Source organism: Delphinapterus leucas, chromosome 12 (assembly GCF_059928025.1).
Source record: "Delphinapterus leucas isolate spDelLeu-1000000601 "Yukka" chromosome 12, BTC_Dleu_Yukka2, whole genome shotgun sequence".
NCBI classification, from domain to species: domain Eukaryota; kingdom Metazoa; phylum Chordata; class Mammalia; order Artiodactyla; family Monodontidae; genus Delphinapterus; species Delphinapterus leucas.
In genome coordinates this window covers 78,803,041-78,817,864 of record NC_143140.1, presented here as the reverse complement: position 1 = coordinate 78,817,864, position 14,824 = coordinate 78,803,041, and positions in this window count along the sequence as shown.

The following is a 14,824-nucleotide window of genomic DNA, read 5'->3' as shown; positions in this document are numbered from 1 at the left end:
GTCACAACATGAAACTGGGGCTAGGTCACCACACTTTCAAGAAGTTTAATAGTACTGTTACGGAGGCAAAATAGTAGCTGGAGGGGACAGTGCTTTTAAGAACAAAGAGGGATTCTGAGCATGTTTACAGATGGAGTGGAAGGATTCCATGGAGAGAGACCAAATGCAAGAAAATAAAGGCATAATTATGGACCATAATTATGACTAGGGCCAAGGGTAGATACCCAGAGGAGGGATTAGTCTTAGAGGGGAGAGAGGCAATTCCTCATCAGAAACAGAGGGAAAGAAGAACAGATGGGCAAGGACGTCAACATACTTTGAGATGAAGGAGAGAGCGAGGGAGGTAGCTCATGTGCAACGGACTTGCAGTTCTCAGGAACGACCTAGCCAAGGTCATCTGCAGAAGGGGAGGTGAGAGAGGAGCAACGGTACAGTTTTAAGGTGCCCAGAGGCGGTAAGGGAGGCCTGAACTGGGACATGAAATCAGTTTGACAGCTGCAGGAGGGCAGATTCAGCTGGGCTGGCCTGCATAGATTCACAGTGAAATGAGCTTTTAGAGTTTTTCTGTATTATGCTTCAAAGTCTCCAAATACTACCCAAAATAGGGATCAAGACACGGGCCTGGAAATGCGCAATACAAGTCCAGAATAGAAATAATGACAAGTGCTACAGTATGTTGTATATGAGTGTTCTGTCTTCCAGTAAAGCTCTTTAAGGCATATTTGATATGCCTTTGAATGAAACAGTGCCGTTGATGACTAGCTTGGTCTGTTTGGGCTGCTAAAACAGAATACCACAGACGGGCTGGATTATAAACAACAGAATTATTTCTCACACTTCTGGAGGCTGGGAAGTCCAAGGTCAAGGTGCCCACAGGGTCAGTGTCTGGTGAGCCCATCTTCCTGGTTCACAGACACCACCTTCTCACTGGGTTCTCACAAGGAAGAAGGGGCAAGAGAGCTCTTAGGTCTCTTTTATTAGGGCATCAATCCCTTCCTGAGGGCTTTACTCTCATAATCTAATCACCTCCCAAAGGCCCCACCCCCAAATACCATCACATTGGGGATTAGGTTTCAACATATGAATTTTGAGACATAGACATTCAGTCTATAGCATCATCTGTCTCTAACCAGGCTCCCTGGCTACCCATTTAAGGGTTTCTCACCTCTCTGTCCCTCCCTGTCTCCTTCTCTCTCATCTACATACTCACAGTAAAATCATCCTTTATTATGTACTAATGGTGCTTGAAACCACCATTAACACTAACCTGCTAACTCTGATTACAATTATCATTAATGTAATTACCATCAACTGTAGGTTTATAGTACATATTATAATTATTACTACGTGCCTACCCCACCAACAGTAAACAGCTACGAACAGTAACTGAGCGACCTTCCTCTGTGCCAGGCACTGTGCTAAGGACACAGTATATTTAAACATAATCTCCTTTACTGCTTACCACAAGCCAGCATGATGGCTATTATGGACTCAGTTTTACGCATGGTGAATCTGAGGCTTTAAAGTGTAGATACCCTGAGAGGGTCAAAGAGCTAATCAGTGGCAGAGCAGTCCTGTCCCACAGCAATGCCCAACCTTGTAAAAGTATGTCTGCACTCCCCATCATTTTTGTTTTTATTTATTTATTTATTTATTTTGGTCCGTGCAGCATGCGGGACTTCCTTGACCAGGGATGGAACTTTGTGCGTCCTTCAGTGGAAACGCAGAGTCCTAACCACTGGACTGCCAGGGAATTCCCCCCATCATTTTTGACTGTGAATGTATAGTAGTTAAATAGCATCCTCCAAAATTCACATCCACCTGAAACCTCAGAATGTGAATTTGCAAATACAGCCTTTACAGATGGTTTAAACTCTGGAGATGAAATCATCCTAGATTTAGGGTGGGCCCTAGATGCAGCCACTGGTGTTCTTTTAAGAAGAGGAGAAGACACAGACACACACCGAGAAGAAGGCCACGTGAAGACAGAGGCCAAGAGCGGAGTAATGCAGCTACAAGCCCAGTAATGCCAGGAACCATCAGAAACTGGGAGGGGCAAGGGAGAATTCTCCCTTCCGGCTCTTAGAGGGAGCATGGCCCCACCCAAACTGTGATTTCATATTTCCAGACTCCAGAACTGTGAGAGAGTAAACGTCTGTTGTTTGAAGCCACTCAGTTTGTGGTACTTTGTACAGCAGCTCTCATAAACTAATATGGAATCCTTTCACAGAAGTACTTAATTTCTCAAATGCTCTTGGGAGTATTTTTAATCACTCCATCATTTTTAGCAATACATGCAAATGTGATTTTAGGCAAAAGGTATTTTATTTTTATTCAGGATACAAAATGTTGTGCATAATGCTTACTTAGATATTATATTTAATGTCATTCATAATATATAAGAACATTTTAATTTTGTCCTATTAAATAAATGATGCAAACTGTTACATGATTTGTAAAAAATACATTAAAAACTATATGCTGTGTTTATGCATCCTCCATGTATATTAAGATGCAGACTGAGATTTAACTATTTCCTACAGCATCAAAAATAGAAAATAATCAGGGCTTCCCTGGTGGCACAGTGGTTGGGAATCCGCCTGCCAATGTAGGGGACATGGGTTCGAGCCCTGGTACGGGAGGATCCCACATGCCGCGGAGCAACTAAGCCCGTGCGCCACAACTACTGAGCCTCCCTGCGCTCTAGAGCCTGCGAGCCACAACTACTGAAGCCCGCGTGCCTAGAACCCGTGCTCCGCAACGAAGAGTAGCCCCCCTCGCCGCAATTAGAGAAAGCCCACACGCAGCAACAAAGACCCAACTCAGCCAAAAAATAAATAAATAAAAAGATTGGCTTATGATGTTTAAAAAAAGAAAGAAAATAATCAACAGTTGGGATGACTGTTTTCATTTTGCTTGATGTCCACTAGTTTATTTACTTGAATATTTATGATTTGCTTTAAGTTGCAAGACCAGAGGGAAGGTTACAGTGACTGTAAGCATTTCTCTACAAATAACACGCTATATACATGACATTTTTATTTCCAATAAGTTAAAATTGAATGTAAACACCAGTATTTTTCTGTTTTGATATCAGTTTTTGAAGAATGTGAGTTTAATGTGCAATGTAAGCATATCTGAACTCTAATGAAGCTCTCATTTTACAGAGGAAAATATTTAAATAATTTTCATTGATATACTTAAAGATATATAATGAAACAGTTACTATTCCCAACCTGGAAAACTTTCTTGACTCTTTTGACAGCTCAGAAACCTCCAGCTAGATAACATGGCAGTTTCTATATTAGCAGTTCTCAAACATTTGTTTCCAGGAGCAAACTGCATTTTTAAAAAACACTGTAGATTCCAAAGAGCTTTTGTTTATATGGGTTATAATTATCGACATTTACCTATTTGAAACTGCAACTGAGAAATGTTTAAAATACTTATTTAATTCATTTAAAAATTAAAATAGTACATGTACCATGTTAACATAACATTTTTATTAAAAATAAATCTATTTCCCCCAAAATTAATAATAAGCATGACATTGTTTTGCATTTTTGCATATCTCTTTAATGGCTAGTTTTATAGGCTACTGAGTTCTCATATCTTCCACACTTGAACTGTGACAATATGTTGTCTTAGTTGAAATACATAAAGAAAATCTGTGCCATTAGAAAAAGGAAAATATTTTAATAGCTTTTTAAGATAGATAATTGTAGATATTCTTTTGCTACCATGCCAAAATTTGACAACATATAGATTCTTAAGTCAGTTACCATGTGAAATCTGAAACCATATCAATGAACTTTTTTTACTCCATCAACTACATGAAAATCTTTGGTCTGTCTCCTACTATTAACAGATCTCTTGTTATACGTGATTTGGCAACATCATGCATTAATCATTTGGAAAATATTAGGTTCCTGAGCTATACAGATCTTCTAAATGTTAACACATATCGTCATTTAATATCAAAAAAGTAACATTTGTTACTATCACCACCCAGCTCATCAAAAAAGCCTTCAAGTCTTGGGAAACTGTCAAGCTCACTGTGGCAGACACAAGTTTTTTTTTTAATGTAATTTTTACTTGAATATTCAAATTTTACCATTAACAAATATTATCCATTACTTTTCTTGAAATATTAGGTTCACTTTACTCACTTTCAAGAAATTTAGCTGCTGGGACTTCCCTGGCAGTCCAGTGGTTAAAACTCTGGGCTTCCAATGCAGTGGGTGCGGGTTCAATCTCTGGTTGGGGAACTAAGATCCCACATACCACGCAGTGTGGGCAAAAATAAAATAAAATAAATATTAAAAAAGAAAGAAATTTAGCTGCCAAATACCCAATAAGTAACCACAAATTGTTCCTCAGTTGTTCTTCTAAGGCAAAATGCTGTTCCATGACTAAAGCAGCTAGTTCAGCTAGTAACTTAACAGCAGAAGTGGTTAGTGAGGAGACAAGGTTCACATGCACTTCCATTTGCAACAGAAGTCTTTGTGAGTAGTTCTCATTTTGTCACACAGAATATCAAAAAAAAAAATGTACTCAAAGGTTGAGAATTTAATAAACTTACGAATTTCTACTGCCTCATCAAGGATATTTTAAGGAAAACAGCTATTTTTTGGCATGTATGCAGGTGATGAATGCCATAAGCACTAATGCAGTTTGATGCCACTGCCTTGATTGGCACTAATGTGCCAGCATTTTTACCCACTGTGGCTTTTGTGCTACGAACGCAAATGTCCACAAGGCGAAAAAGGCAAATAATGTTACAGTATTGTTATGAAATAATTATTACCTCAAAGACCCCTGGGACCCCCAAGGATCTGTGGACCACACTTTGAGAACCACTGTCTAAACCACTTCTAGATGGTACAGGCCACAAAATCAGCACCAGGAGATCTCAGACCAACTCATCAGTCTGGAATATAATTCTTCCCTTTGAAATAACTCCTTCCTAACAATCGCTCTGTATTTACCCTCCTGGCTCCCCACCTGCCTCAGTCCCATGAAACCAGAAAGTCTGTAGCCTTCCTGCCATGAAGGTGAGTTGACTCTCCTCCTGTCAGGAGAGGGTTTGCAAAGGTAGCTGGGCTGGCTAGGGGGGGAAATGCTTCTCGGAGGGACAGTGCTTGCCAGATTTGACGAAAGCAAGGGCTTTTCATGTGACTTAGGCAATTCTGATCAAAAATAACCCGTGGTCTCTTGGCATCCAGTCCCAGACCCCTGAACACTGAAGCGTGGCCTCCACTGGGCCTTAACCTCACCTGCCAAATTGGAATGGGCAGGGAAGCAAGACAACTGTCATAATCCTTTTTAGCAATTCCTTGGAAAGCACATTTGCATGTATAGTAGCAGCCAGAGTGAAGCACTACCCAGGGGATCTGTGCTGTTTTCCATTACTCTACCTCTTCTCAGGTTTTGGCAGGGGAAAAGAGGGACATTTTTAAATGTCTCAAGAAAGCCACAAGCTCTGATGCCATCATTCTGGGTCTTAAGGACCATCAGCTAATTGCTTTAAAGAAACAGCACTGGGCTTCCCTGGTGGTGCAGTGGTTAAGAATCCACCTGCCAATGCAGGGGACACGGGTTCGATCCCTGACCCGGGAAGGTCCCACATGCCACCGAGAAACTAAGCCAGTGTGCCACAACTACTGAGCCTGCGCTCTAGAGCCCAGGAGCCACAACTACTGAGTCCATGTGCCACAACTACTGAAGCCCACACGCCTAGAGCCCATGCTCTGCAACAAGAGAAGCCACCGCAATGAGAAGCCCGCGTACCGCAAGGAAGAGTAGCCCCCGCTCGCCACAACTGGAGAAAGCCTGCACACAGCAACGAAGACCCAATGCAGCTAAAAACAAAAAAAAAGAAAAGAAAAGAAAGAAAGAAACAGTACTTATGAAGTCATCTGAATAATCCTCAAGATGCTGGCCTTGTCCAAATAAACTCTGAGGACGTGTAAATGGGTTACCTGAAGCAGCAAAATATGTAAATAGGACTGAGTTTCATCATACACTGAAGGTCTTCACCACACACACACTTGCTGTTATGAAGTGACACTTCTAGAAGGTTTGGGAGCAAAACCCAAATCGCAGCCCTTCACACGGTTACAGTTCAAGGTAGCCTAATGTCACTGTGTCCAGAGTGAGCCCAGAGTGACTCTTTGTGTGTGTGTGTGTGTGTGTGTGAGAGAGAGAGAGACAGAGAGACAGAGAGACAGAGAGACATTGAGGGTTGGGGGTGGAGAATGGAGGACACCTGGGTCTACCTCCTCAAACCAAACCAGCCTATCCTCCAGGTATCTTCAGCAGTCAGTGCATCCCTTCCTGCCAGGACAGAAGGGAAAGCCCCTGGCGGGAAGCAGTGCAGGGCTAGAGACCCATGCTCAGACTCTGGAAGGAAACCCCAGGTTTACTGCTTTCTGGATGGGTGGCCTTGGGCACATTACTTAACCTAACTGCTCCGTGCTTCAGTTTCCCATCTGAAATGAGAACAACAGTGGTACCATTTCAGAGAGCTGTTCTGAGGATTAAACGAGTTAACATTTGCAAGACTGTTTAGAACAGTATCTGGCACAGTGTAAGCCTATATAAGTGGATGTTTCTTCTAACACGTACTCCATAAAAGGCATGGGATTCTATTTCTTCATTCAATCACTGAGTGATATAAACCCACCCCTAAGGAGGCATAGATACTTAGGCACATTTTCAGAACAAAAACATAATGGATGTGCGGCAACATTATTAAGTTAGTCATCCACAAATGTTATTAGAATAAGTCATGAATAGTGTGTATGCTTTAAGCACTGTCTAGCCATTAAGTTTGAAAAATTTCATTTAGCTTTGTGAAGCATGCCCTATAGAACATAACTGCCATAGCAGTCGTTCTCAGCTTGTTCAAGCATAAAGACCCCTTTAATTGTTTTAAAACGTAAGTCACACACCCCCCGCCAGAGGGCGTGTGTGTGAGTGCACGCATCCACACACACACACACACACACGCACAAAAGAGAGTAACTTCACTATTAAATTCTTCTTACTTTCCTACCACTCTTTGAGAAAAATTGTTGCTTTAAAAGTGATCAAGAATGTAAGAATACCTTCAAATAAATGTATATGAAACATATTATTTATGTACAGATCCACTGAGGGTAGTTAGTACCCAAGTAGGTTCCAACTGTTTTTTTTTTGGCTACACCGTGCAGCTTGTGGGATCTCAGTTCCCCAACCAGGGATTGAACCAGGGATTCCACAGCTATGAAAGCCCAGAATCCTAACCAGTAGGCCACCAGGGAACTTGGTTCCAAGACTCCTGTATTAATTCCTCAAGGGTCTGGGTTTCTCAGATCAGAAGTCGCTTTCACAGAGGAATAGAATCATCAGAAGCTAAGATCGTGTTCTTGAAGAAATTCAAATATATTAAAATAAAAGTTGATTAACCAAGTGAAAGTCAAACCCCAGGATCCCGACTTTAATCTAACACGGAGTGGTCACCCCAGGCTTGCATTGGTTAGCATATGGCAGGCAAGAAGTATTTCAGTACATCTGAATACAGCAGTACTCCAAGAAGCTAAAGGCCAACATTTTTTATGACTTAAATCAGAATAGCTTGCTTTCCTCTCCACACAATCTTCCACAGTTGAGCCTCACAATTTTTCACTGTTTACTCCTTCAGGAATCTGACCCTCTGCGGCAAAGATGTTAAACAGAGAAACAGATAATACCATGTAGTTTCTACAGGAAACATGCCTGGTTCCAGAGATAATAGAAAGGACACAAATTTCCTGGAACTAATACAGATCCATGGAAACATCCCCAGGCAAAAACAGAGAAGCTCAGTGGACTGGACATTTTTCAGACAATTCAAAACTAGGATAACAAGAGATTTTAGAAGCTCCCTACTGTTGATAGGACTTTGCTCTGTATGACATGGAACGCAATCCCAAGAGCTGACTTTTTGTCCCTCAGACAAAATAGTATTTGAAATAGGTATAAACGTCTGCTGAAATTACGTTTAGGAACAAGTTATTTTCTTCTGTGCTTCTCATTCCCTTTGAGAGCAAATGTAAAACAACCTCTCACATAATTGCATTTTGCTATCACTTTAAAGGCAGAGTTGTTTTTATTTTAGGACCTAACGTGCAAAATCATGTTATTTGACATTACCTTATATTCACAGGTCATGCAAGCTAAATAAAGACACCTTGCTGATTTCTTAATATAGATTCAGCTAAGATTAGTTATGCATCTGCCACCTTAACATTCAGATTGGGGGGAAGAAAAGCCTTAGTTAAAAATCACACTTGCATTGGAAGCACTTATAATTTCATGGTTCATTTAAGAGCATCACAATCAAGAATTTAATTATGTCAAAAAAAGAACGGTATCTTTGTAACAACCAGAAGTGCATCCCCATCAATTTCTCTCCTCCCCCATCACCAAAGTGGGTCATTCTTCTTAACCTTTATGGGCTTGTTTTCTGACCTAGGAAATAACGAGTGTCATTAGATGATCTTAAGATACCCTCTGGTTCTACCATGCTGTGATTTTAAGATTTCTAGGGAATAGTCTGATGCGGAGGCAAAGGCGAAACAGAGCCAAGATGCTATGGGAACTCGGCCAATCCAGTTCCTAAACAAGGCAGTAATTCCCATGATGCAGACACACATCCCACTGGGCACTGTCAGTGGACTGGCAACTCGAAGCTACCACAGAACAACAGTTCCACCAAAACCTCAACTGCACATTAACATTTAAACATCTGCCTACACGCTTTATTTAATCCATTCTATGGTTAATGCAAGGATCTCTATGACACCTGTTAAAAAACAAAATATTCAACTGAGTATTGGCTTTTAAAATAAGTAAATAAAAATGAAACAAATAAACATCTGCCTAACAATATGCCATTCAATAAATCACTGAACCTCAAAAAAACAAAACACATGGATTCCTCCCAACTAGGGTCTGTGTCAAGGCATCAGAATGGACTGAGAACTAATAACAGGAAATTAACCTCTGTAGGGGGGAAGGGGAAAGTCTTATTTTTGGATCAGCAAATCTAACAATAATTTTCAGGTTGAGTAACAAAGTGTTTATGCTTTGCAAGTTTCTATAAATGCGTAGTATAATCCTTTACACTGCTGAATTACTTAAATAATTCACTCTGGTGGTGGATAATGTTCTGATTGGTTCAATTAAATGAAGGTCTGACTGGTTCCCCCGCCAAACAGAGCCTGAGACAAAAGCTTAGGTGCAGGTCGTTTATTTGGGAATGTGATCCCAGAGAGCTGAAGTAGGGGCCAGGGAGAGTGAAATAAAGAAGGGAAAGCCAACACAAGGATGCATCTGGAGTTGGCCACTCAGTGATGTTCAATTCTGTAAGACCTTCAGGGGAACCTTAGGGAACCAGGTATGTGAAAGAAGAAAGGAGGAACATTTAGACCTCATGTTCTATTACCCACTTGTCAAGGTTTTCCTGGTGGGTGGCAATTTTTCTGCACTTTGTATTTACACACGGTGAGAGCCTAGTCAGCTCCCATAGGACTGAATGACAAAATCAAAGAAGCTCCTGGCTATAAAGCAAGAAGCGCAGGCTTGAGCCAATGAGCCGTTAGGCTATACTTATGTGCTACCTGTTTAAGCCTGTGCAGAAGTGTTCACTCAGCAGTGGGTGGAATAAGAAACAAGGCTAAGATGATTTGAACTGGTGCACACAAGCATCAGGCGTGTGTATGAGTCAGGATGGGCCAGTTATGCCACAGTAACAAATGACCCCACGATTCAATGGCTTACAACAACAAAGGTTTATTTTTTACTCATGCTACAAATCCAAGGTGGGTCTGCTATGGCTTTGGGCCATTTTCTTCACTCCAGGACCAAAGTTGACAAATCAGTCTCCATCAAAAAAAATAGCCAGGGCTTCCCTGGTGGCGCAGTGGTTGAGAATCCACCTGCCGGGCTTCCCTGGTGGCGCAGTGGTTGAGAGTTTGCCTGCCGATGCAGGGGACACGGGTTCGTGCCCCAGTCCGGGAAGATCCCACATGCCACGGAGCGGCTGGGCCCGTGAGCCATGGCCGCTGAGCCTGCGCGTCTAGAGCCTGTGCTCTGCAACGGGAGAGGCCATAACAGTGAGAGGTCCTAGTACAGCAAAAAAAAAAAAAAAAATTTAGGAATATTAAGTCTCAATCAAAGAAAGCAAATATTTTTCCAATGAGAAAAAAAAAGCATGGGGGATACCTCATGGGGAAGGGTAAGAAACCGTCTACTTCCTGTTTTGTGAATTCCTTCATTTTATAGATGTTCAAATCCCAAATGAAGTGACTCCTGAGGAAGTTAATGACAGACCTGGGACTAGGCTTCAATTCTCTGTATTCCCATTCCACGACAGAGTTGATAGAAAACATTAGTCATCATTTTCTGTTCAAATTACCTGAAAAGTACATACATTTACAGAAAATATCTGTTTCTTTTATAAAGTTAACAACCTAATGTAACAATGAAACAATTTAAAACAGCGAGGTGAGCACTACACTGACAAGACAAAATTCAATTTAATTTGTTAATAAATTAAAGGAAGCATGTTACAGTTAGAGCATTTGATTTACCAGCCTGCTGACCAGAGATATCGCATTCTTTGTACAAACTTAAGAACCATCAGAATTTTGTCAGATGAAACAACCAAGAGGGAAGAGGGAAGAGGTTAGATGAGCCTCATTTAAATAAAGGGAGTCCCTATTTGGGAGAGGAAACTGTAACCTCCAAGCCTTCACCTAATTTGATCTGCCTTAGAGGCCAAGGATGAAAGCGTGGCAAACTATTCCATCCGTTTATTCATTCAATCCGTTTTTACTGAGCGCCCATGCTGTGCACAGCACAGTTCTAGGCACTGGGCTGCCAGTGAAGGGCAAGGCAGCAATGTCCCCCCCTCATGGAGTGTACGCTTTGGGGAGGGGGTGGGGGGTGCAGAGAATAAACCATTAGACATGTAAATAACCAAGATAACTTCAAATTAGGGTAGGTCTTTAAGGGCAGTAAGACAGTGGTTTGATGGTGAGAGGTGGGATGTCAATCTGTTAAGTGGTGGTCTCTGAGCAGGCATCATGTAAGAAAATTATGACGCTATTTATGTAAAATCACAAGCCGGTTGTTAGTAACAATCAGCAACATTATCCTTTAAGGGCTATTGTTACTCTAGTAACATCTTTGAATGGATTTTACCCCCTGTACTTTCCCTCCACTTCCCATTCCCCACTAAATCTCTCTTTTAATTGCCCATTACTATATTTTTCTTGTTTTATTTATTAAATGCACTTTTATGATTACAGACAATTTAAAAATGAAGTAAGCTATTTTATATCCCCATTACCCAAATTAAGTTGCTTTTTAAGTATTTTCTATACATCATGAAGCCTTTGAAAGAAAATTCATCCTCCCTCCTCACCACCCTCAGTTACCCCCTCTTCTCCTACCTGCATTTAATTCTGGCCGTAGAAAGATTTCGTACCTTTCAAGTCTGGATTTGGGCAAAAATACAGGTTCTGCTAAACAAAAAATTCCTTTCTTACCTGTCCCGGGCAGAAACACATACCAGAGGCAGAATTCTAAGAATGGCCCCAGTGACTCTTGCCTTTATCCAAGTCCCTGCCCTTTGAGCAAGGGTGAAACCCATGAATACAAGATGTCACTCCCATGATTAGGTTACACTGTATGACAAAAGGCAGATTCTTCAGGTTGGCTTAATCTAATCCCAGTCATTTAAAAGCATAGTGCTTCTCTGGCTAGAAGACAGGAAGACAGAGAAATTGGAAGCATGAGAAGGACTTGGCTCACCACTGCTGGTTTAAAACAGGAGAAGGAGGGCTTCCCTGGTGGCGCAGTGGTTAAGAGTCCGCCTGCCGATGCAGGGGACACGGGTTCGTGCCCCAGTCCGGGAAGATCCCACATGCCGCGGAGCAGCTGGGCCCGTGAGCCATGGCCACTGAGCCTGCGTGTCCGGAGCCTGTGCTCCGCAACGGGAGAGGCCACAACAGTGAGAGGCCCGCATACCGCAAAAAAAAAAAATAAAAAAAATAAGAGAAGGAATGCAGTCAGTATCCAGACGCCCACCGCTAACAGCCAGCAAAGATTTGGGAACCTCGAATCTACAGCTCTGAGTGGAGTCCTGACCACTGGACGGCCAGGGAATTTCCTGCAAGGAATTGTATTCTCCCAACAACCTACCACCTTAGGAGCAGATTCTCCCCCAAATCCTCCAGATAAGAGCCCAAGCTGGCTGATACCTTGACTTTGGCCTTATAAGACCCTGAGCAGAGAACCCAGCCAACTTGCCCAGAGTGTTGACTTACAGAACTGTGAGGTAACCAAAGGGTATTATTTTTAGCCATTAGGTTGGTAGGAATTTGTCATGCAGCAAGAGAAAACTAACACAACATGTAACCAGATTTATCAACTGAGTGTTCTATTGTTAAACAGCTAAATAACGACTCTTTCCCACCTTCAGAATATGCACCATTAATTCTAATGAAACGAGGGGAATTGTCTGGGAGAAAAGGGGGAGGAGGGTCAGTGATGGAGAAGTAGGACCCAATGTGGGACAGACTAATGGCAAACACTGTATCACTTACCCTGTCCGGTTGCAGTGTAACATGTGCTGGGCCACCAACTACAGTACTCTAAAGGAAGGAAAGAGGCAGAACAGCTAGGATAAACTAAAATGTGCCATGGCACAAAGTGACAGGAAACTGGGTACAACCAACTGTTTTTCTTGTCAATTCTTAGTACATGAGGTGGGGGAGAGAGGGGAGATGATGAAATTGCTTAAATGATGTCATGCCTTTCTGGCATTTTTCCAATTATAAATTCACATGATTATGTGCAGAGTTCAGAAGTATTTACATATTGCAGCAGAGGAAACACTGTGTGTTCACCTGATGCCCTTTCCTTTTCCTTGGCACAAAGGAAGGCTACCGTTTCAGGCTCCCCTACAAATATGTTGGGAATACGATGGAGTTCTGGCAAATGGGATGTAAGTAGAAATAACAGAAGTCATTTCCAGGCCACCCTCTTCAAAAATATCGTGAACCAATCTGAAGTTCTCTTGTCCCTGAAGAGGCCACGTGTTGAGGAAGCCTGGATCTCTGAGTCACTGCATGGAAGAGAGCCTCCACCAAGGTACACTGGACTTTGTTGGAGCCAGAAATAAGTATCTGTTAAGGTTTTCAGATTTGGTGGTGGGGGGAGGGTAATATTCTTATTATAGCACAGCTTAATAATATTCACTTATCCTAAATAATACAAATATATTTTCTCCTTGGATTTAATTTATTAACAGGTTTAGACAGAATCTCTTTATCTTAGACTTTTTCTTGATTTAGTGTAACACCCAAGCATTACACAAGGACATTAACACAGGAATTTGAATATCAAATTTAATTACTGTTAAAAGACACTCACATTCCGACACATCTGATATTTACACTGGATAATTTCTGTCTTAACGTAAAACTACAATGAGGAGCACACATATACATGCAAATGTACACATATGCATGTAATTATTAATAATAGGAATAATGACAAACTCCTTCCTGCAATGCCAGTTTAAAGTATACTTAACCTCGCGGAGACTTATTTATGCAATAACAAGACTTTTAAAATAAAACTAGTGTAACAACAAAAAAAAAAAGTACACTTAACCTTAACCACATCTCCATCCCCTACTACTCCCCCCCCCCCAGAAGATGGGCCCAGCGCTCTGATCTTTTCAGCCTAATGTAAGCAATCAATGTCAACCCGGAACAAAGACAAGTTTAAAGTGAAAACTAGCATTTGTTTAGCAGGCAGAAGGACTCACAATGAGAAGTCAAATTATTTTTCCTGAACATTCAGAAAAGGTGTTAACCACTTATAAACCAGGAGGCAGAAGTGAATATACCAGGCCTTCTAACCCAATCACCCATTTTGCCATTTACTTGAAATGAATTTCAAAAGACCTAAGAAGAGACAAAGGGCTAACACGTATTCCTCTAATGTACAAGATTATAATGAACCCAAAGTCTGTTTCAAATTTACTGTTATCTATTAAAGAGTAAATAATTTTACAGCCCTCTAATACAGCTCTTAAGCTTTAAATCACTGACCATAACTAATAAGCAGCTTAATAGCAAGAATACCCTAATAGAACCACAGACCGCAATTTCACTGAGCATAAATCATCATCATTTTTAATGCAAAGGCAACAGCAAATCTCTGTAATTACTGGGTGCATTTTGAATCACTTTTATTACTACTGCACTGGCCCCATTAAAAATCCAGAACACTGAACTGCATGGAATATAAAACTGGAATTATGATATGCTACAAACTCGAATTGAAATCCATAAATTTTCTGCTAGTATTCAGAATTATTTTGTTGCCAAAGAATTTCAGCTATTCAGAAATAACTTTGAAAGCGTTTGCTTTGTCTAGAGCAATAAGTAAGAGCATTTTACACTGCCGAACTGGGGGAGTTGATTTCGGAGCAAAACTATGTGGATGGTTTCTTAAGCACTCAGGATTTTACATTTCTAAAGCAAACCATAACATGCAAAAAGAAAAACAGAATAGAAAAATCAAATAGAATCTACCATCCACGAAAGGATATTAAATGGTGCATCCCTTCCCAAATCACTTCCATAGCCCCCCTCGCCCAATGGGATGTGATGGGGGCTACAAGAGACCCGGCAACATCAGCATCAATCCCCTTACTACAAATGACCAGGGGGTGTCAGGACATTTACAAAAAGGTAATAACAACAACATTGTTATTTGTGTG